The sequence below is a fragment of the Trichechus manatus genome, unplaced genomic scaffold (assembly GCF_000243295.1).
Source record: "Trichechus manatus latirostris isolate Lorelei unplaced genomic scaffold, TriManLat1.0 scaffold00053, whole genome shotgun sequence".
Taxonomy (NCBI): Eukaryota; Metazoa; Chordata; class Mammalia; order Sirenia; family Trichechidae; genus Trichechus; species Trichechus manatus.
The window spans coordinates 5152760-5180270 of record NW_004443989.1 but is presented as its reverse complement, the minus strand read 5'-3'; the positions used below and the strand labels follow the sequence as shown (position 1 = coordinate 5180270).

The following is a 27511-nucleotide window of genomic DNA, read 5'->3' as shown; positions in this document are numbered from 1 at the left end:
ATCCAGCTTTCACATGCATATGAGGCAACTGAAAACACTATGGCTTGAGTTGGGTGCACCTTAGTCTTCCAGGTGACATCTATACTTTTAAACACTTTAAAGAGGCCTTTTGCAGCAGAATATGAATGTTACCCCTTATTAATAAAATATATATATACGTCTTTCCAGAAAAGACATATTCAAATTTTAGAACTGGACATTGTTTAGGAAGCAGTGAGTTTCTGTTTATGGTGATGGAAAATTTGACAACAACTAGTGGTGATGGTTGCGTACCATGATGAATGTAAGTGGTATCACTAAACTGTACACGTGAGAAACACTGAATGGGCAAATGTTGTGTTATACATATCTTTATAACACCAAAAATTTAGAACTGGAGAACAAATGGGGCCGTGGCAGGTGGGAGGTGGGTGTGGTTAGAAAAGGGACAACTCAAGGGGTCCTCGGGGTGAAAGAACTGTTCACTCTTCTGACTGTGGTGGTAGTTACAAGAATCTATACAGGTAGTCAAATTGCAAAGAACTACATATACACATACAAACAAGTACAAATCAAACAGGAAATCTGGATCCAATAGGTGGTAGATTGTATCAATGTCAATATCCTGGTTACATTGTACCATCATCTTGCAAAATGTTACCTTCAGGGGAAACGGGTAAAGTCTACACGAGATCTCCCTTTGTTATTTCTTACAACTGCATGTGCATCTATAATTATCTCAGAAAAACTTTAATAATAAAAAAAAAAATACACAGTTATTGCCCTAAGGTAATCTTTAAACCTTAAACCAAAAATATCCCCTGAAGTCTTCTTTAAACCAAACAACTGTTTAGCTTCATTAGTAAAGAAAGTCTACCTTGAGCATCGTGCTTTTTTAAGAATTATCTATATGGGATCAAACTGACAACAGCAACTTGAAAGATTAGACAGCAACTTTAGGGGGCAGGGAGTTTATGTTAATGGAGGAAGAATAACTTAGAAAAGGAGAGTGAGAATGGTTGCAGAACTGGAAGAATGTAATCACTGTCACTAAACTGTACATGTAGAAACCGTTGAATTGGTGTATGTTCTGCTATGTATATCGTCAACACAACAAAAATAAATAAAAAGAACATACAGTTATCAAGAAAGAAAAAAAAGAGAGAGATTAGTACCAGACAGATGGTTTCGTTGACCTGATCAGAAAGAGCGAAGGGAAGTGAGGAAGGAGTCACTTTCCTATCCTTGGTTCAAAGATCCCCAGGCACTGTCTGCAAATCAGGCCTTGTCATGGCACCTGGAGGCCTGCCTGGTCTACCCTCGGAGAAGACCATTTCTTACCCCTCTCCCTGTTTGCTACTTCTGCATCCTACAAACCAATTCTGCGCTCGGCCTTCTGCCAGTATCCATATTATTTTGAGCCCAGGCCAGAAATAGATGCTCATGCTGCCTTCTGATAAGCCAGTCACTGAAACCCAGAGGAAGTGCCCCACCGGGCCTGAGCTGGGCCTAGCACAGGGGCCCAATCATGTGGGAAGGGCAAAGATCACAGCTACAAGACAGATGGAACTCAATTCCTAGGACCGTCCACAAGGAGTTTAAGCTCACTCAGCACCGGCAGAAGAGTTGATATGGATTCTCCTTTTAACCACACCCTGTCATTCCGTCACATCCTTCCCTCTAACGAGTGGCACCGCATATATACAAATTCTTGTCTTTCTTTGAACTTTATACTTCGTCTTTTATTAAAAGAAAGGTTCTGACAATATAGACAATTATCTGAACTCTGACCAGTTGGGGTAGAGAATATTCTAAAGGTTTGACTGATGCTGAATGGTCCGAAGGAAAAGATCGGTCTTCATCTCCCACCATGGACCTCTTGGCTTCAGAGAAAACCAAAGAGGAGAAAAAGGAAGAAGCTGCATTTACATAAACATCGAGTACATGTCAGGCATTCTGACGAGAGTGCTTGCGTGAGACTGAGATTATCACCTCCATTCCATAAATGGGAAACTGAGGCAGAGCAATTCAGTCAATGACTTGCCCAAGGTCACACTGGTCAAGCCAGGATCCAAGCCTGCCTGGTCTGGCTCCAGAGCCTGCACTATTCACCCCTACACAGGGGAGGATGAAATCAGATGTCCTCTCCCCTGCAACTGGTCAGTGGCCCAACAGCAAGAACCTCTTGGCTCCAGAAATGAGAACAAGTGCCTGTGGTCAACTCAAGGGCCAATTAGAGTGAGCAATTCAGCAGAGCAGAGGGTTCATGTCCCACCTCTGCCATAAGCTTACTATGTGACCTTGGAAGAGTCATTTTACCTCTCTGGGCCTCAGTTTCCCCATCTGTAAAGTGCAAGGACTGGGTCCACAGTGGCATTCTGAGAGTACCTGAGGGCATAAAAAACACTGTTGGCAGCCTGAGACCAGAAGAACTAGATGGTGCCTAGCTACCACCAATGACCGCCCTGACAGGGAACACAACAGAGTCCATGTTGGAGAAGGAGAAAAGCGGGATGCAGAATTCAAATTCTAGTGAAAAGATCAGACTTAATGGCCTGACCGAGACTGGAGGAACCCCAAAGAGCATGGTGCCCGGACTCTCTGTCAACTCAGCACTAAAACCATTCCCGAGGCCAACTCTTCAGACAAAGATTAGACTGAACTACAGAACATAAAATGATACTCGTGAAGAGTGTGCTTCTTAGCTCAAGTAGATACATGAGACTAAATGGGCAGCTACTGTCCAGAGGTGAGATGAGACTGCAGAGAGGGTCAGGAGCTGGCTGAATGGACACTGGAAATCAAGGGCGGAAAGGAGGAGTGTGCTGTCACAGTGTGGGGAGAGCAATTAGGGTCACATAGCAATGTATCTACAAAGTTTTGAATGAGAGACTAGCTTGAATTGTAAACTTTCACTTAAAGTACAATGATAAAATTAAATTAAAAAAAAAAAAACAAACACTGTTGTTGTTGTTGACTTTAGCTGCTGTTGAGTCGGCTCCTCACTCATGACAACCCCATACGCAACGGAACAAAACACTACCTGGCCCTGTACCATCCCGATGATTGGTTGTAGATTGAACTGTTGCGATCCATAGGGTTTTCATTAGCTGATTTTCAGAAGTAGATTGCCATGCCTTTCTTTTTGTCCACCTTCGTCAGGAAACTCCATTGAAGCTTATTCAGCATCACAGCAACACACAAGCCTCCACTGACAGGTGGTGGCTGCGCATGAGGTGCATTTGCTGGGAATCAAACCCAGGTCTCCTACATGTAAGGCAAGAATTCTACCACTGAACCACCAATGCCTCACAAGAACACCCTAGTGGACATGAAGGTTCTGGTCCTTCCCTTTGTGCCCCTGGAGGGAAAGTATAGATGGGTAACAACAGGTTGCTCTTATTATTTTCATTATTATTATCAACAGCTGCCATTTACTGAGTATTGACTGTGTGTAAGGCACATTATCAATTGATTTACCTGAATTATCTCATTTCAGGGTCTCAGCAACCCTACGATGCAGGAGTCATTATTACGCCTATCTTGCTGTTGTTGTCAGATGCCGTCGAGTTGGTTCTGACTCATAGTGACCCTAGGTACAACAGAATGAAACACTACTCAGTCCTGCGCCATCCTCACAATCGTTGCTATGCTTGAGGCCATCATTGCAGCCACTCTGTCAATCCATCTTGTTGAGGGTCTTTGTTTTTTTTTTTTTTTGCTGACACTCTGCTTTACCATGCATAATGTCCTTCTCCAGGGACTGGTCCCTCCTGATAACATGTCCAAAGTACATGAAATGAAGTCTCGCTATCCTCGCCTCTAAGGAGCACCCTGGCTGTGAAAACCAAGGCTCATCAGAGCAGACAGGGAGTTTGTCCAAGGTCCCATAGGCAATCGGTGGCAGAACTGACACCCAGCCTAGCAAGTGGGACCACAAAGCCCAGACACTTCCCCACTGGGAGCCACCACTTCCAGAAAAGCAGCCCCTGTGAAACCATGGCCCCTTCCACTGGTCCTCTGGCATCTAATTTAGGCCCTGAGAGTAGATTATGGCAAAGACTTTAACGCGTCATCAGCACAGTGCAGAGATGTCTGCAAAGGACAAAGACCTCCTCCTTATCCACCCAAAAGGAACTCAGAATTCACTTTAAAAAACAAACAGTATCGTCAGCTAAAAACCCAGGTCCTTCAGGGACTGACAGGAGTTTTGTTAAAGAAGTTCCCCGTCAGAGAAGTCCGGGATATCTTTGGAATGGGAACTAGTTCCCCTCCAAAGAAGACCTCCCAGCCCTGCTCGGACCTTGTCCTGGCCCAGCTAGATCCTGCCTGGGGCTGGGGATGCTTCTGAGAACTCATGGTGGATGGACCTCCATGCTCAATGCTTGATGTTCATCAACTCAGGGGTTCTTCCCACAGCCCCCTCAGTGACACTAGTACCATCATCTCCACTTTGCAGAAGAGGATACTGAGGCTCAGGCAGGATGTGTGAGCTGCATCCAAGCCCTGCCAGCCCGCTCCAGAGCCAGCGGTCTCCAGCACCACCCACACTGGTTCCCAGGTTGAGCCCCTCCCGCAGGCTGAAAGACCATCCTGTAGAAAACAGAGCCCTGCCCAGGTAAAGTTCAGGGCAGAAATGCCTGACATGAACAGAGAACAGGCCAAACCTTCCTACTGAATATTTAGTAGGTGCCGAGGCAGACTTCATAGTTACTTTAATCCTTTGGCCAACCTTGCAGTGAACAACTTCACATTTTTTCACCACATCAAAGACTCTACTTCTAGGTATGGCTGACATCTGTCTGTCTCCCAACCCCAAAACATCTTCCTACAAAATCAAAGCCTCTTTTCAAATTTACAGTCCCTGACAGGGGTGGATGATCTAGGAATGTAAGCACGGGCTTACTTGTGCTTACTTGCTAATCTGTAGTGAACAATTTCACGAGTTTTAAACATGAGGTGAAATCCTTGTTTAATTGTTCACTACAGATTAGTAAGTAAGCACAAGAAAGTCTGTGCTTACCTTGCTTACTGGACAATCTGTCCCTGCTTGGGAAAATCAACCACTTCCCAGAGCAGGCTCCAGAAGGTGAGTCATTCATTCATGGCCACCTGGCCGGGCTTGGCGCCACAGGCATTAGGTGAGGCAGGTGAGAGGAGTGGAGAACAGGTGAGCCTGGCTACTTCCCCTCCATTTGCCCATTACAAGGGAGCTGTCACAAAGAGTGACCTCTCAGAAGTCCTTGGGGTGAACAGGTTAGATTCTGGCTGATGGTGGATCATCTCTGAAGCCAAGCCTGCGGGCAGAGAGAGATGCCAAAAGTACTCACTGCTCTGAAGGCCAAAGTAAGCCGTCAGATCGGACAGGCAAAGCACCTTTCCGCCTCGTTAGTGATCAACAGGAGAGACTAGGGGATTTCTGGGTGCCTTCCCACAGCGGGGCAGCCCCTCACTCTCTGGCTGTGTCGGCCAGAACACTGGCCCATGGCCCTGGGAGAGAATGATGGAGCCATGATCCAGGAAAGGGCTCAGAGGGGGATGGACAGACTGCAAGAAGCAGCCCTGACCTTCCAGACACTCTTCCCAGAGCACTGGGTGAATCTCCACCGACACCTTGGCCGTGGCCTACCCAGCGTTCTGGCCCAGAAAGCCTTCCTCTGAGGGTACAGCCCTCATTCTTTAAAGGAGCGATTTCCACTCTGGGGTTCACAAGCCTTCGTGGGGTCCATGAACCCAAGCACAGTGTCCTCACGCTGTGTGTCCTCTGCAGGGAAGGGCTACAGGTTCACTGGGATCTATGAAGGCTCTGTGAGCAGGAAAGGCCATCTAGCTCGGCTTTAGGGCCCCACACAAACGTCTGCTTTCTGCAAGGGCTTCCCTTCCTCTTCTGGACTTCCCCTTTCCAGGTTCTCATCAAATTTTACAGTACTTATTCATTCCCCTCTGTCACCACAGTGGCCCCAGCACCAAGCTGGGCAAAGAAAAGGCCCCAAGAGGGTGACTGGCCAGATGCCGGGGCCTCCAGCAAGTTAACACCTTCCTATTCTGGCACTTAGCCTGTTCTCTTACAGCTAACTGGTCACCCACTGGAGCCTCCACCAGACCCGAGGCAAGAGGATGGGCCCTCATTTCATTCTTCAGCTTTGTGGGAACAGGGTCTGGCCCGCAACATGCACTTGATCAACCAAATACCAGATTGCTCACGAAGTACGATGAAAACCGGAAATTCTGCTTGATGGGGAAAAGAAACACACACATTAGGGGGTATTCCTTTACCCCTTGTTGCTTAATCAGAGGATTATTCCTAAAAAGCAGGTACTGCACAGAGCAGAGGCCAGGAGAGAAGACTGAGTGTGTTAGCCACAAGCACCACCATAGTAAGAAAGGCTAAGATGCACCACGTGTTCACAGCAACTTAGTGCACGAAGGCTTTACAATCCGGCCACGATATTATTATTCTCCCATTTATCACAGGAAAAGACTCAGGCCAACACAATAAAGACTGCAGCTGGTAACTCCAAACTCTCAAGCACAATGGTGGGGTACAACAGGTTCCCGCAAGACAGCCAGCCTGGGGAGTCAGTCCCTTCTGTGGGACAGAAAAGCCCCCCCAGCCCAACCCTGCTTTACCTTTGCAAATGAGTCTTCACTGTGGTTAGTATTTCCCCACCAAGCTCACAGTTTTGCAAACCAAGGTGGGGGTGGGGGTGGGGGGTGGGCAGGGGCTGGCTAGGGCGGCCTCCTGGCAGTTCCTGTTACAGCGAGCTAGAAGGTGAGACTCTTCTCTCCCTCTCAGAGAGGACTAAGATGCGCCTGACCCAAGCCATGGTCTTTTCAATCACCTCGTATGCATGCAAAAGCTGGACAATGAATAAGGAAGACTGAAGAATTGACGCATTTGGATTTTGGTGATGGCAAAGACTACTGAATGAATATACCATGGACTCCCAGAAGAACGAACAACTCTGTCTTGGAGGAAGTATGGCTAGAATGCTCCTTAGAAGTGAGGATAGCAAGACTTCGTCTCACATACTTTGGACATGTTATCAGGAGGGACCAGTCCCTGGAGAAGGACATCATGTTTGGTAAAATAGAGGGTCAGAAAAAAAAAGAGGAAGACTTTCAACAAGATGGACTGACAAAGTGGCTGCAACAATGGGCTCAAACATAACAACGATTGTGAGGATGGCACAGGACCGGGCAATGTTTCATTCTGTTGTACATAAGGTCACTATGAGTCAGAACTGACTTGATGGCACCTAACAACAACAGCAGTGAGGGCAGGGGCGGGGGGTGAGAGCAGCCAAGCCTCCCTGGCCGCCTGTGTTCCCCACATCGCACAGGAACGGATCCAGCCCAGGATACAGATGCTTGTCTGACTCTACAGCCTGGGGCCAAAATACACACCTGCCTCCCCCTTCCCAGCATAGGCCAGGGACCCAGCCTGGAGTCCCAGCTAGAGCACTGGGGTCAGACGGAGGTTCAAATGCCAGATCCACCGCATCCACGCCACCCACTGCCCATGCTTCCAGGGCTTCCATTTCCCCATCCAGAAAACGGGGACACAGTAAATTGGGCCAAGCTTACGGAGCTGATGTGAGGGTTGAAGGAGATTTTTTTTTCAAGTGCAATTTTTTTTTATTGTGCTTTAAGTGAAAGTTTACAATTCTAGTTTCTCGTACAAAAATTTATACACACATTGTTATGTTAACCCTAGTTGCTCTCCCTATACTGTGACAGCACACTCCTCCTTTCCACACCTGATTTCCCATGTCCATTCAACCAGCTCCTAACCCTCTCTGCCTTCTCATCTCACCTCCAGACAGAAGTTGCCCATTTAGTCTCATGTATCTACTTGAGCAAAGATGCACACTCTTCACGAGTATCATTTTATGTCCCATAGTCCAGTCTAATCATTGTCTGAAGAGTTGGCCTTGGGAATGGTTTTAGTTCTGGGTTGACAGAGAGTCTGGGGGCCATGCTTTCTGGGGTGCGCCAGTCTCAGTCAGACATTAAGTCTAGTCTTTTTACTAGAATTTGAGTTCTGCACCCCACCCTTCCCCTGCTCCATCAATGACTCTCTGTTCTGTCCCCCGTTAGGGCGGTCACTGGTGGTAGCCAGGCACCATCCGGTTCTTCTGGTCTCAGGCTGATGAAGTCCCTGGTCTATGTGGCCCTTTCAGACCTTGGGCTAATACCTTCCTTGTGTCTTTGGTGTTCTTCATTGTCCTTTACTCCATGTAGTTGGGACCAATTGATGCATCTTAGATGGCTGCTCGCTAGACCCCAGATGCCACTCACAAAGGTGGGATGCAGAACATTTTCTTAATGAACTTTTTTTTTTATTGTTGTAGATGTTATTGTTGTTTTATGCTGTTGAGTCGATTCTGACTCATAGTGGCACTACAGGACAGAGTGGAACTGTTCCATAGGGTATCCTAGGCTGTAAGATCTTTTTTTATTGTTGTACTTCACGTGAAAGTTTACAATTCAAGTTAGTCTCTCATACAAAACTTTATACATACATTGTCATGTGACCCTAACTGCTCTCCCTATACTGTGACAGCCCCTCCTCCTTTCCACCCGATTTCCCATGTCCATGCCATCAGCTCCTGACCCTCTATGCCTTCTCATCTCACCCCCGGACAGGAGCTGCCCATTTAGTCTCATGTATCTACTTGAGCTAAGAAGCACTCTCTTCACGAGCATCATTTTATATCCCATAATCCAGTCTAATCTTTGAAGAGCTGGCCAAGGACCATGCTTTCTGGGGATCCTCCAGTCTGACTCAGACCATTAAGTCTGGTCTTTTTACTAGAATTTGAGTTCTGCACCCCACTTTTCTCCTGCTCCTTCAAGGACTCTCTGTTGTGTTCCCTGTCAGGGTGGTCATTGGTGGTAGCCGGGCACCATCTAGTTCTTCTGATCTCAGGCTGATGCAGTCTCTGGTTCATGTGGTACTTTCTGTCTCTTGGGCTAATACTTTCCTTGTGTCTTTGTGTTCTTCATTCTCCTTTACTCCAGGTGAGTTGGGACCAATTCATGCATCTTAGATGGCCGCTTGCTAGCTTTTAAGACCCCAGACGCCACTCACCAAAGTAGGATGCAGAATATTTTCTTAATAAACTTTGTTATGCCAACTGACCTAGATGTTCCCTGAAACCATGGTCCCCAGACTCCTGCCACTGCTACTCTGTCCCTCCAAGTGTTTGAGTGTATTCAGGAAACTTCTTAGCTTTGGTTTAGTCCAGTTGTGCTGACTTCCCCTGTAGTGTGCGCTGTCCTTCCCTTCACCTAAGATAATTTTTGTCTACTCTCTAGTTAGTGAATACCCCTCTCCGTCCCTCCCCACCCTCATAACCATCAAAGAATGCTTTCTTCTGTGTTTAAACCTTTTCTTGAGTTCTTATAATAGTGGTCTTATACAATATTTATCCTTTTGTGACTGACTAAATTCACTCAGCATAATGCCTTCCAGATTCCTCCATGTTATGTTTCATGGATTCATCATTGTTCTTTATCATTGCGTAGTATTCCATTGTGTGAATATACCACAATTTGTTTATCCATTTGTCCGTTAATGGGCACCTAGTTTCTTTCCATCTTTTTGCTATCGTCAACAGTGCTACAATGAACATGGGTGTGCATATATCTATTAATGCGACGGCTCTTATTTTTCTCTAGGATATATTCCAAGGTGAGGGATTACTGGATTGTATGGTACTTCTATTTCTAGCTTTTTAAAAGGAAGTGCCAAATTGATTTCCAAAGTGGTTGTACCATTTTACATGCCCAACAACAGTGTATAAGTGTTCCAGTCTCTCCACAACCTCTCCAACATTTATTATTTTGTGTTTTTTGGATTAATGCTAGCCTTTCTGCGGTGAGATGATATCTCACTGTAGTTTTTATGTGCATCTCTAATGGCTAATGATCGTATTTCCTCATGTGTCTGTTAGCCACTTGAATGTCTTCTTTGGTGAAGTGGCTTGTTCATATCTTTTGCCCATTTTTTAACCGTGTTCTTTGTCTTTTAGTTGTTGAAATTTTGCAGTATCTTGTAGACTTTAGAGGTTAGACGCTGATCAGATCTGTCATAGCCCAAAATTTTTTCCCCAGTCTGTAGGTTGTCTTTTGACTGTTTTGGTGAAGTCTTTTGATGAGCATAAGTGTTTGATTTTTAGGAGCTCCCAGTTATCTAGTTTCTCTTCTGGTGTTTGCGCATTGTTAGTTATGACTCATATTCTGTTTATGCCTAGGCTGTAATCTTTATGGAAGCAGACTGTCATATTTTTCTCCCATGGAGCAGTTGGTGGGTTCGAATCACCGACCTTTCAGTTAGCAGCCAAGCACTTAACCACCGCATCAAAGCACTCAGCAGAATGCAGGACTTACAGTTGGTGCTTAAATATTTGCTGCTATGATCAATGATTACCATGGTGAAGGTCACATCCATTCATCTCACCAGTCAATCAATAAAGATAAACTGTGTGCCTGGCACCAAATTCCTCTGCCTGTGGGACTGCATTCTAACAGGAAGAGATAGACAGCAAACAAATAAATACTTATTACATCCGGCAATGATCAGTGCTATAAAAATTATACCAAAGCAGAGTGAGGCATGGTGAGTGACAGAGGAAAAGGGAGGAGCTCTCTAGAAGGTATGATCAGGGAGGCCCCTCTGGAGGAGGTGACATCAGAGCTGAGGCCTGAGGAAGTGAAGGTCAGATCCACGTGGATGTCTGGGGAAGAACGTTCCAAGCAGAACGAAGGACAAGTGCAAAGGCTGTAAAATGGAAACATGCACAGTATGTTCCAGGAAGAGCAAGGAGGCCACTTGCTGAAACACAGCATTAAGTAACCCAGAACGTCCATGTGCCCTAGTGCCTACCCACCCCACCTGTCCTGCCTGTACACTCTAATCACATCAGCTCTGCACCTGTACATTCGGGCATTCAGCGTGCCAGACTTGCACCCGTACACTGTGGCATTCCACCGGCCGGATCCACACCTGTACACTGAGGCATTCCATCTGCTGGAACCCGCGCACCTGTATGCTGGGGTATTAAGCATGCTGGAACCCACACCTGTAGACTCGGGCATTCCACCTTCCTGGAATCCACGCCTAAATGCAAAGGAATCTACCTTCCCAGCTGTACACATGGGCATTCTACCTGCCAACCCAAACATTTACTGAACACTTACATGCCAGATATTTTGCTGGGCCCTCTGATAAACGCTACATCATCTGATCTGCACAGTAAGTTTGAAGGCTGATGCTGGAAAGTCCAGCTTCCATATGACAAAATCAAGTCTTGGATGAATTTTATAACTTGCTTAAGGTCATACAGGTGTCTCTCTCCAGGCCGCTCTGCCGACCCGAGGGACCCATCAATCAAGACTGACAGACAGAGCCAGGAGCAGAGGTACCCGATGCCACACAACAAGGTACAAACTGCCCAAGTTCTCGAGTCTTGTGCAGACTTCCTAACTGTTGGCCTGTGAATGACATCTGGCTACAGACTTTTGTCAGGTCAAGATTATGTTTCTTTGTTTAAACGAGTCAGCATTTTTGAAAAATGAGGCGATTTCACAACGCCAGCCCATATTTCCAGCCTCAGATCTGAGGACCCTGAACCTGAAGTATGGGGTACAGTCTGCCCCCTTTAGTGCAGGCAGGCGTGGGCTCCCTGTTAGCCACAATTTCGACTCTTCTTTCCCTTTCCCACTCTGAGCCCTGCGTCCTATCATTTGTCCCCTTTGACCCAGCCCCTTCTAATATTTAGGTCACCTGCCTGGTCTCCTGCAGGTATCTGAAGTTCTGATCCCTCACCTGAAACAAAAGGGGTGAGATCTTAAAGGAATAAATGAAAGTCTATTCTCTGGTCTGAAAACTCAACTGCACCTGGACAGGAGCTAAAGCTCCAAAACAGCATCAATCCATTGTAAGTATAAACCAAACCCGCTGCTGTCGAGTTGATTCCGACACACAGTAACCCTGTAAGTGCAGCAGACGTCAATTTAATAGGCATCTCCCTGTGCCTCCAATTGAAAGTATCCCATGAAAAAATCCAGTGAGTCTTATTTCAACACAAGTTCAACAGGGAAATGCAATCTTAGCCCATGACCAAAGCAAGGTGATACAGAATCCACGGACTACCAGGATATGCATTAGGAGGTCAGGGGAGGCTAAGTCCAGAGGAGAATTCAGGGCCATGTGCTTCATCTTCAGTTACCTGACTGGCCATCCAGAGGAAGCCGGAGGCTCGTTTTGATCTTCAGCAACAAGAACCAAGGCTCCCAACTGGATACAGGATGAAGAAGTTTCCAAAAAACCTAAGAGCTGCTCAAAAGTGTCTCAGGCTGCCTTGAGAGACAGACTGGAGTAACTTATGGCAGCGGTGTTTCAGCCAAGTGGCTTCAGGAAGGTCATGTTACCTTCTGAGACTCAGTTTCTCCATCGGTAAAATGGGTAGACTTATCAAGAGGCAGAAGGAGGATTTATAAAGCACCAAGGACACTGCTTCTCAGAAACCAAAAAACCCACTGCCTTCAAGTATGTTCTGACTCATAGCGACCCTATAGGACAGAGAACTGCCCCACAGGGTTTCCAAGGCTGTAATAATCTTCACGGAAGCAGACTGCCACATCCTTCACCCACAGAGCTGCTGCTGGCTTTGAACTGCCAACCTTTCGGTTGGTAGTCAAGAGCTTAACCACTGCACCATCAGGGCTCCTTGTGGTTCTCAGAAGACATGGTTAATAAATGGCAGTGGCTGTCATGATTTTTAGTACTGAATATTGTACAGAAGGCTCCTCCAACTACCACCACCATTTAATGAGTGCATTATTCTAAGAGTGCTTTATTTGTACTAGCACATTTCACTCTAAAACATTCCTACAGGATGTTGTTGTTAGCTGCTGTCAAGCTTGTCCCTGACTCATGGCGATGCCATGTACCATGGAATGAAATGCTGTCCAGTCCTGAGTTATCCCCATGATTGGTTTCGGATTAGACAGTTGGGATTCATAGGGTTTTTATGGGCTGATTTTCAGAAGTAGATCGCCAGGCCCTTCTTTCTAGTCTTTCTTAGTCTAGAAGCTCCTCTAAGACCCATTCAGCATCATACCAACATGCAAGCCTCCACTGACAGACAAACTGGTTGCGGATGAGGTGCACTGGCTGGGAATCGAGCCTGGATCTCCTGCATGGAAGGCAAGAATTTTATGACTGAATAACGTCAAAAATTTTATAAATGAGGAGACTGAAGTACATAAGCTAAAGCAACTTGACCTCAACATCACATGGGTCCTAAGTGCAGAGCTGGAAGTTGAACCCAAGAAGTCTGCATCTAGAACCCACTCTTCTGGCCACTACATTACATCTACCTAAAAAAAGATTAACCCATTGCCGTCGAGTTGATTCCAAATCATAGCGACCCTAAAGGAGAACAGACTGGCCCATAGGGTTTCAAAGGCTGTAAATCTTAACAGAAGGAGACTATCACATTTTTCTCTAGTGGAGCAGCTGGTAGATTTGAACCGCTGACCTTTCAGTTAGCAGCCAAGCATTTAATCACTGCACCACCACGGTTCCTAAACCATAAAGATTACAGCCTTGGAAACCTATGGGGGCAGTTCTATTCTGTCTTACAGGGTCACTGTAAGTCAGAATAAACTCAATGGCAACAGGTCCAGGAACCAATACTCTAGGGGAAATACAGGTTTGGTTCCTGCAGCTTCTGGTCAGAACATTTTCATCAACCAATCAATACATATGTGTGTTTCTGTTTAAAGCCTCCTAATTTAACATATTACCACTCATCTGGCAGTTTGTCGTACTATGGTGGCTTGTGCGCTGCTGTGATGCCGGAAGCTATGCCACTGGTATTTCAAATACTAGCAGGGTCACCCATGGTGGACAGGTTTCAGCAGAGCTTCCAGACTAACACAGACTAGGAAGAAGGACCTGGCAGTCTACTTCTGAAAAAACTGGCCAGTGAAAACCTTATGAATAGCAGTGGAACATTCTGTGATACAGTGCCAGAAGACAAGCCCCTCAGGTTGGAAGGCACTCAAAACACAATTGAGGAAGAGCTGCCTCTTCTGAGTAGAGTTGACCTTAATGACATGATGGAGTAAAGCTTTCAGGACCTTCATTTGCTGAGGTGGCATGACTCAAAATGACAAGAAACAGCTGCCAACATCCATTAATAATCGGAAAGTGAAATGTATGAAGTATGAACCTAGGAAAATTGGAAGTCATCAAAAATGAAATAGAACACATAAATATCAATATCCTAGACATCAGTGAGCTGAAATGGGCTGGTATTGGCCATTTTGAATCCACAATCATATGGCCTATTATGTCAGAAAGGACAAATGGAAGAGGAATGGCATTGCATTCATCGTCAAAAAAAATTTACAGATTTATCCTGAAGTACAATGCTGTCAGTGACAGGATAATATCCATACGCCTATAAGGAAGACCAGTTACTACAACTATTATTCAAATTTACGTACCAACCACTAAGGCCAAGGATAAAGAAATTGAAGATTTTTACCAACTTATGCAGTCTGAAATCGATCAAACATGCAATCAAGATGCACTTGTAATTACTGGTGACTGGAATATGAAAGTTGGAAACAAATAAGAAGAATCACTAGTTGGAAAATATGGCCTTGGTGATAAAACAACGCCAGAAATCACATGATAGAATTTTTCAAGATCAACTTCTTCATTCCAAATACTTTTTTCAACAACATAAACAGCAACTATACACGTGGACTTTGCCAGATGGAATACACAGGAATCAAATTGACTACATCTGTGGAAAGAGATGATGGAAAAGCTCAATATCATCAGTCAGAACAAGGCCAGGAGCCGACTGTGGAACAGACCTACAACCGGTCATACTCAAGTTGAAGCTAAATTAAAAGAAGTCCATGAAAGCCAAAATACAACCTTGAGTATATCCCACCTGAATTTAGAAACTATCTCAGGAACAGATTTGATGCACTGAACACTAATGACCAAAAACCAGACGAGTTGTGAGATGCTATCAAGGACATTATACAAGAAGAAAGCAAAAAGTCATTAAAAAGACAGGAAAGAAAGAAAAGACCAAAATGGATGTCAGAAGAGACTCTGAAATTTGCTCCTGAAGGTAGAGCAGCTACAGTGAAAGGAAGAAATGAGGAAGTAAAAGAACTGAACAGATTTCAAAGGGCATCTCGAAAAGACAAAGTATTATAATGAAATATGCCAAGACCTGGAGTTAGAAAACCAAAAAGAAAGAACACGCTCAGCATTTCTCAAGCTGAAAGAACTAAAGAAAAAATTCAAGCCTCAAGTTGCAATTCTGAAGGATTCTATGGGCAAAATATTGAATGACGCTGGAAGCATCAAAAGAAGATAGAAGGAATACACAGTCACTGTACCAAAAAGAATTGGTTGACTTTCAGCCATTTCAGGAGGTAGCATATGATCAAGAACCGATGGTACTGAAGGAAGAAGTCCAAGCTGCACTGAAGGCATTGGTGAAAAACAAGGCTCCAGGAATTGACAGAACATCAATAGAGATGTTTCAACAAACAGATGTAGTGCTGGAGGTGCTGACTCATCTATGCCAAGAAATTTTTAAGACAGCTGCCTGGCCAACTGACTGGAAGAGATCCATATTTGTGTCCATTCAAAAGAAAGGTGATCCAAGAGAATGTAGAAATTATCAAATAATATCATTAATATCACACACAAGTAAATTTTTTTTGTTTTTAGTTTTTAGGTTTTTTGGTTAACTATTACTTTTATTGTTGTAGTTTAAGTGAAAGTTTACAATTCAAGTTAGTCTCTCATACAAAAATTTATACATACATTGTTATGTGACCCTAATTACTCTCCTTATACTGTGACAGCACACTCCTCCTTTCCACCCGATTTCCCGTGTCCATTCAGCCAGCTCCTAACCCTCTCTGCCTTCTCATCTCACCTCTGGACAGAAGCTGCCCATTTAGTCTCATGTATTTACCTGAGCTAAGAAGCACACTCTTAACGAGTATCATTTTATGTCCCACAGTCCAGTCCAGTCTTTGTCTGAAGAGTTGGGCTTGAAAATTGTTTTAGTTCTGGGTTGACAGAGAGTCTGGGGGCCATACTTTCTGGGGTGGATCCAGTCTCAGTCAGACCATTAAGTCTGGTCTTTTTACTAGAATTTGAGTTCTGCATCCACCCTTCCCCTGCTCCATCAGGGACTCTCTGTTGTGTCCCCTGTTAGGGCAGTCACTGGTGGTAGCTGGGCACCATCCAGTTCTTCTGGTCTCAGGCCAATGAAGTCCCTGGTCTATGTGGCCCTTTCAGTCTCTTGGGCTAATACTTTCCTTGTGTCTTCGGTGTTCTTCATTGTCCTTTACTCCATGTGGTTGGGACCAATTGATGCATCTTAGATGGCCGCTCGCTAGCTTTTAAGACCCCAGACGCCACTCTCCAAAGTAGGATGCAGAAGATTTTCTTAATAAATTTTGTTACGCCAATTGACCTACATGCCCCTGAAAGCATGATCCCCAGACCCCCACCCCTGCTACTCTATCCGTCAAAGTGTTTGATTGTATTCAGGAAACTTCTTAGCTTTGGTTTAGCCCCATTGTGCTGACTTCCCCTGTAGTGTAATATCACACACAAATTTTTGCTGAAAATCATTCAAAAGCAGTTGCAGCAGCACATCAACAGGGAACTGCCAGAAATTCAAGTCAGGTTCAGAAGAGGACATAGAACGAGGAATATCATTGCTGATGCCACATGAGTCTTGGCTGAAAGCAGAGAATACCGGAAAGATGTTTACCTGTGTTTTACTCACTATGCATAGGCATTGGACTGTGCAGATCATAATAAATTATGGAGATCATTGAGAAGAATGGGAATTCCCGAACACTTAATTGTGCTCATGAGGAACCTGTACATAGGCCAAGAGGAAGTCATTCGAACACAACAAGGGGATACTGTGTGGTTTAAAATCAGGAAAGGTATGTATCAGGGTTGTATCCTTCCACCATATTATTCAATCTGTATGCTGAGGAAATAATCCAAGAAGCTGGACTATATAAAGGAGAACAAAGCATCAGGGTTGGAGCAAGACTCATTAACAACCTGTGATATGTACATGACACACCTTGTCCGAGGATTGTGAAGAACACTTGAAACATTTACTGATGAAGATTAAAGATACAGCCTTCAGTACGGATTACACCTAAACACAAAGGAAACAAAAATCCTCACAACTGGACCAATAAGCAACATCATGATAAATGGAGAAAAGATTGAAGTTGTCAAGGATTTCATTTTACTTGGATCCAAAATCAACATCCATGGAAGTAGGAGACGAGAAATCAAACACCGCATTGCATTGGGCAAATCTGCTGCAAAAGACCTCTTACAGTGTTCGAAAGCAAAGATGTCACCTTGAGGACTAAGGTACATCTGACCCAAGCCATGGTGTTTTCAATCGCCTCATATGCATGTGAAAGCTGGACAATGAATAAGGAAGATGGAAGAAAAATTGATGCTTTTGAATTATGGTGTTGGCAAAGAATATTGAATATACCGTGGACTGCCAGAAGAACAAACAAATCTGTCTTGGATGAAGTACAGCCAGAATGCTCCCTAGAAGTGAGGATGGTGAGAGTTTGTCTTAAGTATTTTGGACATATTATCAGGAGGGACCAGTCCCTGGAGAAGGACATCATGCTTGGTAAAGCAGAGGGTCAGTGAAAAAAGGAAGACTTTCTATGAGATGGATTGACACAGTGGCTGCAACAATGGGCTCAAGCATAACAATTGTGAGGATGGCACAGGACCAGATAAAGTTTTGTTCTGTTGTACAGAGGGTGGCTATGAGTTGTAACTCACTGGACAGCACATAACAACAATTTAACATATATTGTTGATTCAATAACACTGAACTCACATCCAATAGCACCATAACTCGTGCCTAAATGAGGCTTATCTAACACACAGATTTTCTCTGTAAGGTACACTACAACAGCCTTCTTGTGCTCAGGAACATTGGACAGCACTTCAGCAGTATGCCTGGGGGCTGCTTTGAACAGAAATCACCAACAAAAATGTGGAAAACATGGCACTGAACAGACCCCGAAAAGGACACCTGTATGAGAGCTAAACAAACGGGCAGAGCGTCACCTTGCGACCTCCGCTGGGAACGTGCGCTTCAAGCAACTTAAACCGAGTCTCTGAGCACCGAGCCCCAGGGAACCCAAGTGCCCCAGGTCCCAAAGGTCAGGACCAAACACAGTCCCTCCAACTGAGAAGTGCAAAAGCATAAATTTTTTTTGCTGCCCTGAATGACCATAAAGCACCAGGAGTATTGATTTGGGGGTTACAAATAAATTTTAGCAAGTAAGCAAATCGCAAATACGTAATCTGTGAATAATAAAGACTGATTGTCTCTCCAAGAGAAGCCCTGATGGTTAAGGACTTAGCTGCTAACCAAAAGGTCAGTGGTTCGAACCCACCTAGCAGCCTGGCGATCTGCTCTTGTAAACATTACAGCCTAGGAAACCCTATGGGGCAGTTCTACTCTGCCACATTGGGTTGTTATGAGTCAGAATCAACTCGACAGCACCTGATAACAACTATCTCCAAGTGGGGATAAAATCCCAGAAGTCAGCGGTGGATTTGACACAGAAGAGGAAGGAGAGAGAAGAGTCAAGGAGAACTCCAGTCATCTGGCTGGGGCAGCTGGGGGGGTGGGGTGCAGGGTGGTAAACCTCCTATGGCGATGAGGAAGCTGGTATGTTCAAAGGAGGAGTCTCTGACTGTGACACTCCAGCCTTCACGTCCTAAAGACCACTGTGATTATACTGGACCCACCTGGATAATCCAGAATAATCTCCCCATCTCGAGATCTTTAACTTAATCACATCTGCAAAGTCCCTTTTGCCACGTCAAGTAATATATTCACAGGTTCTGAGGATCAGGACACGGACATCTTTGAGGAGCCATGATTCTGCCCACCACAAAAAGACACTATCCAATGGAAGGTGATGTCATGGGGAAGGACAGCTGTCTGGGACTCAAGGTCAAACAATGGCAACTGGCGAGTTGATCCCAGCCACGGGATGGGTTTTACTTCTCAGCCTCAGTGTTGTTCTTTAATGTTAATAAGTATTACTGAGTTTTAATGCCTTTTAATGAAGTAGTATGTGCTAAACAGTTTGGCCTAATTCCCGCCACTTCCCCATTGCCTTACAACCACAGCACGTGAGGAACATGGCAAGAGGACCCAAGACAGATGCAAACAGAACCCCACAAAGAGTCAAGGGCCAGACCTGTAGCCTTGTGCCAAACCCTGGTCCTCCCTCTCCACGAGCTGGAGAGCTCTAACTCTAACACTCAACTCCCCAGTAGCTATCTGCTTCCAAATCAGAGTAAAACAGTAGTTCTAAAACATTAAACACAAACACACACTTGGCAGGGAGGACCTCCTTTCAGAGAACAAAGGGGAGAACAGCACTCCTGCCTCCCTCCTCGCCCTATCCCAGACCCCAACTTGAGTTGAGCAGCAGCAGTACCGGTTCAGGGACTAGTCAGACAGGAAATCTGGCCTCCATGAGCCAAGCAGCTCAGTCCTCTGTGTTTCTGCTCCACAGAAGAAGCCCTTCTGCAAAGTTACCTGGCTACTGGGGCTCACTGGCTGCCCTGACCACAGAAACCGAGTCTCTGAGCGCTGGGCCCCAGGGAACCCGAGTGCCCCAGGTCTCAAAGGTGAGGATCAAACACAGTCCCTCCAACTCAGAAGAGCAAAAGCATAAAAACAGAGGTGCCATCATCTGGGAGGTTACCTTACTACGAAGCCATAATAACATAAACCTAGCATGCTGTATCTACCACCCACCTGTCAGTTTGTCATACTGTGGTGGCTTGTGTGTTGCTATGAGGCTGGAAGCTATGCCACCAGTATTTCAAATACCAGCAGGGTCACCTACAGTGGACAAGTTTCAGCAGAGCTTCCAGGTTAAGAGAGACTAGGAAGAAAGGCCTGGCAATATACTTCTGAAAATTAGCCAACGAAAACCCTATAGATCACAACAGAGTGCTGTCTGTTATAGTGCTCGGACTCCCCTTGGTTGGAAGGCAATATGCAATAGCCACAACAATGGACCCAACATGCCAACGATCATGAAGATGGCACAGGACCAGGCAACATTTCATCTGTTATACATGGGGTCACCATGAATCAGAGCTGACGCAATGGCAACTAACAACAACAGCACACTGTATAAGTTTCCTCTGGCTGCTGTAACAAATTACCACAAACTCAGTGGCTTTTAAAATAATACAAATTGATTGCGTTTCAGTTCTGAGGTCAAAATGAGTCTTGCTGAGTTACAGTCAAGATGTCAGTTGGGCTGGCTCCTTCTAGAAGCTCTAGGCCAGAATCCATTTCTTTCCCTTTTTCAATTTCTAGTGATTACCTGTTTTCCTTGGCTTGTGGTCCCTTCCTCCATCTTCAAAGTGCATCACTCCATCCCCTGCTTCCATCATGACATCACCTTCTACTCACTCTTATCTTCTGCCTCCCTCTTAAAAAGACCCTTGTGACTACATGGACCCATCTGGATAATCCAGGATAACCCCATCTCAAGGTCCTTAACTTAATCACATCTGCACAACCCCTTTTGCCATGTAAGGTAACACCCACAGGTTCTGGGGATTAGGATGTGGACATACTGGGGCCCTTACTTAGCTGACCACACCTACCTACTTTTCAGCTCACTGTCCTGTGTTCCATGGAGAAGGAGTGCATCGATTATTTCAAAGACTGCTTTGGAAGCACCTTCCCAGGAAAGCCAAAGCTCACTACTCCCTTCTTGCCTACTACACTTAGGGAGATAGGAGAAACTGAGGCACAAGTTTGGGGACAAGGGAAGAGGGGAAAAGAAAAAAATATTTGCAGCATCCCTATATGTGTCATACACCATGTAACATGCTTTGCACGCACACTTGAGAGGCTGGTCTCATTTTCACATTAACAAACAGAGACACTGAGGCTCAGAGAGGTTACGGAACTTGCCCAAGATCACACAACCAACAAATGGTAGATCAGGGCTTCAAACTCCAGGCTGTCTGGATCTCAGTTTGTGCTGCTCTGAAAAAAACTTGGACCCTTTTGGAAATTTTTTGAGGGGGAAGGAGACCACAGAAGGTTGTTCATAGTTAAACTTTTCTTTTTGGGTAGGAAATTATGCAAAGCATTTGCCACTACCCCCACTCCCTCGGCGACTTAGCAAAGAAAATTCTATTTTGGGGCTTTGCGCTTCAGTGAGCTCCTTGGCCTGCAGCTCACCGCCTGCTGCTTGTAAATTTTTTCTGCAGAGGCCACTTCTTGAGGCTTGAAGGAGACAAGCTGGTCAGGCAGGCTATGGTGAGACACAGGGCCAGCGCTGAGCGGCTCAGGCCCCCATGACCCACCCAGCTTAGAAGAGGCAATGGCTGCCTGTGAGCTTGTCACCGAGATACCTGGTGTCTGAGCCCTCAGCCAAGACAACTGCCAGCGAGGCTGCCCATTACATATTCACATTTTTATTATTTTATTCACTTGCTCATATTATTCAAAATAGCCCCAAACTGGAAACACCTCGAATGTCCCACAACACAAGAACGGGCAGGGCGTGGTATATTCAGACAACGGAATACTACTCAGCACCAGAAAAGAGCAAACTATCGATTCACTCATCACCAAAGAAGAACCTCAAACACATTACACTGAGCAAAGGAAGCCAAATGTAAACAAGTGCATACCACGTGATTTCATTTATATGAAATTCTTTTGCTGTTGTTGTGCCGTCGAGTCAATTCCAACCCAGAGTGACCCTACAGGACAGAGTAGAACTGCCCCACAGGGTTTTCTAGGCTGTAATCTTTATGGGAGCAGATCGCCAGATCTCTTCTTCCACAGAGCGGCTGCTGGGCTCAAACTGCCGATCTTCTAGTTAACAGCCGAGCACTTAACCGTTGCACCACCAGAGTTTCTTATATGAAATTCTAGAACAGGCAAAACAAGCCTATAGCAACAGAATGCAGGTCAGAGGTTGCCTGGGGCAGGAGGTGTGTCTGGGTGGGTGCTGGCTGAGAAGAGGCACAAGGGAACTTTCTGGGTGATGGAAGTGTTCTTTGTCTTGACTAAGGTGATGGTTACACATGAGCATTAAAAAAAAAAAAAAAAAAGTTCCATCGAGTCGACCCTGACTCGTGGTGACCCCATATATATCAGAGTAGAACTGTGATCCACAGGGTTTTAAATGGCTGACTTTTCTGAAGTAGTTCTCCAGGCCTTTCTTCCAAGGCACCCCTAGGCACACTAAAACCTCCAACCTTTTGGTTAGTAGCCAAGAGCATTAACTGTTTGCACCACTCTAGGATATATACATCTGTCAAAATGCATTAAACTATGCACTTAAAATGGGTACATCTGACTGCAAGTAAATTATACCTCAATCAAGTTTATTCAAAATTTTTCTTAAAGCGTAGTCAATGTCACTGAACTGTGCATGTAGACATTTTTGAAATGGTGTATCTTTGGCTATGTGTATTTTCACCAAACAAAAAAAAGGTTGAGAAGTTAGAGGGTTGATATGTTGTGGGGTTGTTAACCAATGTCGTAAAACAACATGTGTACTTCTGTTTCATGAGAAACTATTTGTTCTGTAAAGCCTTCACCTGAAGTACAAAAAAAAAAATAAAAAAAATTTTTTTTTCTTAAAAAACAAACATCTTTTTCTTTTTTATTATTGTGCTTTAAGTGAAAGTTTACAATTCAAGTTAGTCTCTCATACAAAAATTTATACATACACTGAAATGTGACCCTAGTTGCTCTCCCTATACCGTGACAGCACACTCCTCCTTTCCACCACTGATTTCCTGTGTTCATTCAACCAGCTCCTGATCCTCTCTGCATTCTCATCTCGCCTCTGGACAGGAGCTGTCCATTTAGTCTCATGTATCTACTGGAGCTAAGAAGCACACTCTTCATGAGTATCATTTTATGTCCCACAGTCCAGTCTAATCCTTGTCTGAAGAGTTGGCCTCGGGAACGGTTTTAGTTTTGGGCTAACAGAGAGTCTGGGGGCCATGTCTTCCGGGGTCCCTCCAGTCTCAATCAAACCATTAAGTCTAGTCTTTTTACTAGAATTTGAGTTCCGCACCCCACCTTTCTTCTGCTCCATCAGGGACTCTCTGTTGTGTTCCCTGTCAGGGTGGTCATTGGTGGTAGCCAGGCACCATGTAGTTCTTTTGGTCTCAGGCTGACGGAATCTCTGGTTCATGTGGCACTTTTTGTCTCTTGGGCTAATACCTTCCTTGTGTCTTTGGTTTCCTTCATTCTCATTTACTCCAGGTGGGTTGGGACAAACTGATGCATCTTAGATGGCCGCTCGCTAGCTTTTAAGATGCCAGACACCACTCACCAAAGTGGGATGCAGAACATTTTCTTAATAAACTTTGTTATGCCGATTAACCTAGATGTACCCTGAAACCATGGTCCTCAGATCCCCGCCCCTGCTACTCTGTCCCTCGAAGTGTTTGGTTGTATTGAGGAAACTTCTTAGCTTTGGTTTAGTCCGGTTGTGCTGACTTCCCCTGTAGTGTGAAAAAATGCACATCTTCTATCTCCCGAAAGATCATAACCCTTAAAGAAGATTCTACAACATCTTCATAAAAAAGCAACCAAATGCCATTTCTCCTGACTTCTGGAGGGTGGGCAGTGGGGCATATTTTCTTTTACCTGTGTTTTTCTATAGTGTCCAATTGTTCTACAATGAACATCTATTTCTCTTATAATAAGGAAATAAAACCATAGTAAATGTAATTGAAAAACTAAAATGAGATACAATGCAGCCCTCTAGAGATGACCTGAGTGACCTCTTCTCTCAAGGAAAAGTGAGAACAAGTGCTAGACCAGGAGTCAGGGCGTGCCAGGCTTGGCCTTGGGCTTTCTGGGGGCCTTGGGCCTAATACTTCTCTGAACAATCTGTACAAGGGACTCATGTGAGCCTCACTTGCACTGTAGGGTTGGTGTTAGATTAAATACCAAAAATGAACTATGGAAACACCAGGACAGACAACTCCTGGGAACTAGACTCCAAAGGTTGTCTCCAACCCTGTCCGGCCATCTTCTTTGGAAAGGACACAACCATCCACCCACCCCATGCATCCCCAGAGGTGGCCCTGCATCCAAGAGGGTCTTTGTCTTCTATGCATAAGCCTTAACATCCCCCACTAAGCCATAGCATCAGGCAGGCCAAGATTTGGATCCCAACTCTGCCACTGCCTCGCTATGTGGCCGTGGGCAGGTCATGGGACCTCTCTGTACCTCGGCTTCCTCATCTGTCAATCTGGGGCAGTTACACCTGCCTTATGGGGCAGCTGGAAGGATAAAATGAAATGACAGTGTTGGGTACATCCTACATTCTCACTAAAAGACTGCATTTGTGGTTATTTTTATTTCATTCAAAGAGCTTTCCATCACAAAAAAAGAAATTCCACAAGTTCCCACTAACTTATGGAAGAGGAAGTAAAGTCCTTGATTCATGCTCCGTGTAAATACCAACTCCATGAGGCTTCCAAACACACTCCTTCCTTATACCAGGGTGATGGTCTAGGGGCCCTCAGTGTCCATGGAAACTCATGACAAGGAGCATCCTGATGGAAGTTATTCCAACCATTACCCTCTGCCTGCCAGCACCAACCAGGCCCACCACATCTGACGGAGGGTGTGCCTGGGTAGTTGACTCTGGCCTGGCTGTTGTCCCGGCCACCAAGACCTCCAGAAACACAGTCCCACAAACAGATGGTTTCTGAAGCTCGGGCCTCCAGAGGTCCGTTTCACTGCACCCAGTGGGGTATCCCAACACCCAGGCAAGTGAAGAAGAGCATTCACTCATTCAGAATATGTCCGCTGAATACCTGGTGTGTTAGGGGTTGAACTGTGTCACAAAAAATCTGTATTATGGTCAAGTGCAACTTGAGAACTTCTATTCTGGAACGTTTACTTCTATGTTTACTGAAGGTGTAGTAACACTAAATACAATTGATAAGGGGGCATTCAAACTCAGCTGAATGTTGCGGAGGGATCAGATGGTGACATTCAAGATGATGATGATGGAGGAAGAGGATACTGTGATACACTGAAAAGCATGGCCATTACATCGTGCAGCACCTCCCACCCAGAACAGGAGTTTACTTCCCACTCTTGGAATCTGGGTTGGCCTCTGACCCGCTCTGACCAACAGGATGAGACAGAAGGGAGGCTGTACAAGTTCCAGAGCCCAGACCTCAAGAAATAGTGCAGCTTCTGCATTCTCCCTCTTGAATGTTTTCCTGAGACTGCCACGTTACGAAGCCAGGCTAGCCTTCTGGAGGATGAGAGGCCACGTGGAGAACAGAGGCCCCAAGCCAACAGCCAGCATCCACTGCCAGACAGGTGAGTGAGGCCATCTTGGACCTTCCAAGCCATGAGAAAGTAACTGCATGAGTGACTCCAGCAAGTCCAATGGAGGAAATGTCTCAGAATTATGCAAAATAATTAACTGTCATTTTAGTCACCGAATTTTGGGGTAGTTTGTTATATACTATAGATAACTGAAACCATTATTATTACTATCAACAACAACCACCATTCATTCAGCAATTACTATGTGCCAGACAGGGGCCCTGGTGGTGCAGTGGTTAAGCCCTTGGCTGCTAACCTAAACATCAGTGGTTTGAACCCACCAGCAACGCTGTGGGAGAAAGATATAACAATCTGCTCTTGTAAAGACTATAGCCTTGGAAACCCTATGGGGCAGTTCTCCTCTGTCCTATAGGGTCACTGTGAGTCGAAAATTAACTCGACAACACACAGCAACAACAACATGTGCCAGACATCTTCTAATCACTCACATATTAACTCATTTAATCTGTACAACAATCTATAAAGTAGAAAAATTGCTCCACACTTTATAGAAGAGGAAATTGAGGTGTTGAGTGGTTAAGTGACTTGCCCAAGGTTACCCACCAGCTAGAATGTGAACTCAGGTCATCTAGATCAAGCTTACCATCTTAATCCTCTACAAATAAGAGTAGCTTACATCTACTCAACCCTTTCTGTGGGCCAAGCATTGAGCAAAGTGCCTCTGCATAAATAAACTCACTAAAAAATTGTCACAACTGTGAGGTAGTTGTTGTGATGCTATTACATGGATGAGGATATAGAAGCCCAGGGAGGTGAAGTAACTTGCCCAAGATCACACAGCTAGCAAGAGAGAGCACTAGAATTTGAACTTGAACAGTCGTGTTCCAGTGCATTGACTTTTAACCATTACTCTATACTTGCCTCTCATCTGTAAGAACAAAATTCCTTGAGTCTCCAAAACTGATATGCTCATTCTGCAGTCGCAAGACTGTCTGCCTTTTTGTCAGCAGTGCTCACTTCTCAGTTGTGACATACACTGAAGGAATATACCGTAGCCACTCCCAAGTTCAATAAGCCAGCTGCAAAACACAACTCGTGGTCTTCAGGCCTCAAAAGAGCAGAATCACCAAAATGTAAATTTGGATAAGGCCCTCACGAAGACCCCGGGTCTCGTCTCATGTACCCACTACTGTAGAGTCGATTCCAACTCATGCGACCCCATGTGTTACACAGTAGAACTATGCACCATAGGGTTTTCCTGGCTGTAAACTTTATGGAAGTAGATCGCTGGGCTTTTCTTCTGTGGCACTGCTGGGTAGGTTCAAACCTCCAAGCTTCAGGCTAGCAGTTGAGCACGTAAACCTTATGTGCCACCCAGGGACTAGCAGTCTTATAGAGAGACAAGAAAAAGTGTGTTATACTTTTGAAATTGATACGGTGTCCGTGTGAGTGTGTGTGTGTGTGTGTGAGTGTGTGTGTGTGTGTGAGTGTGTGTGTGTGTGTGAGTGTGTGTGTGTGTTTGGGGAGATGCAATAAGGATGTACCCATGTAGGCAGAGTTCGTGACTAGCCTCAGGCCTACTTGGAGGGGAAGGGAGAGCTATAAACTTCCCACAGCAGGTGTGAGATTGTTCAGGCTCAGAGGGCAAGGCCTGACTTAGGAGAGACAGGAAGATCTGTCCTCCCAGCACTCTAGATTCTAGTTCCTTGGCCTCTGCCTGGCCTCCAATGGGCAGTTGACTGTCCCCTTCAGCCCCTTATAGGACAGGCTTAGGAGGGCAAGAAGGGAAAGGGAGACAGAGCCACATTCTCCTTCACGGTCTAGCCCTGCCTCACCGCGTCCCCCACCCTGCATCTTCCCTTTAGAAAAACCTCCAGAAGGCAGTGAAATAAACAATAGAAGGAAATACAAAAATACCCAGACAGGTGTGCTCGCATGTCCATACATGCGTGCACATACACATGTACACACACCTTGAAGCTTCTAGGAGGGAAACTTTCCATAATAATAATAATAAAAAGTAATAACTTCTAACAGCTTTTTGTTGTTATTGTTCTTAGTGGAAGCTA

At 45.2% G+C, this 27511-nt stretch overlaps 1 protein-coding gene and 1 non-coding gene across 3 annotated transcripts in view; both read right to left on the bottom strand.

Moving 5' to 3' along the window:
• Window positions 1-27511, bottom strand: part of PLCG2 (phospholipase C gamma 2) — a 181700-nt gene that overhangs the window by 111471 nt on the left and 42718 nt on the right. Inside the window, exons 1-2 of one of the 2 annotated variants that reach the window (XM_023732536.1) lie at window positions 6049-6525; window positions 3460-3571 (exon numbers count right to left, since the gene is read on the bottom strand). The exons of the other annotated variant lie outside the window; for it this stretch is intronic. The gene's annotated coding sequence lies outside the window, so the exon portion shown is untranslated. Of the gene's footprint in view, window positions 1-3459; window positions 3572-6048; window positions 6526-27511 lie in introns of those variants that run through there. 2 annotated transcript variants of the gene reach the window in all.
• On the bottom strand, window positions 3217-3287 carry TRNAV-UAC (transfer RNA valine (anticodon UAC)). The gene has a single exon. It is a non-coding gene; the product is annotated as a tRNA-Val (tRNA).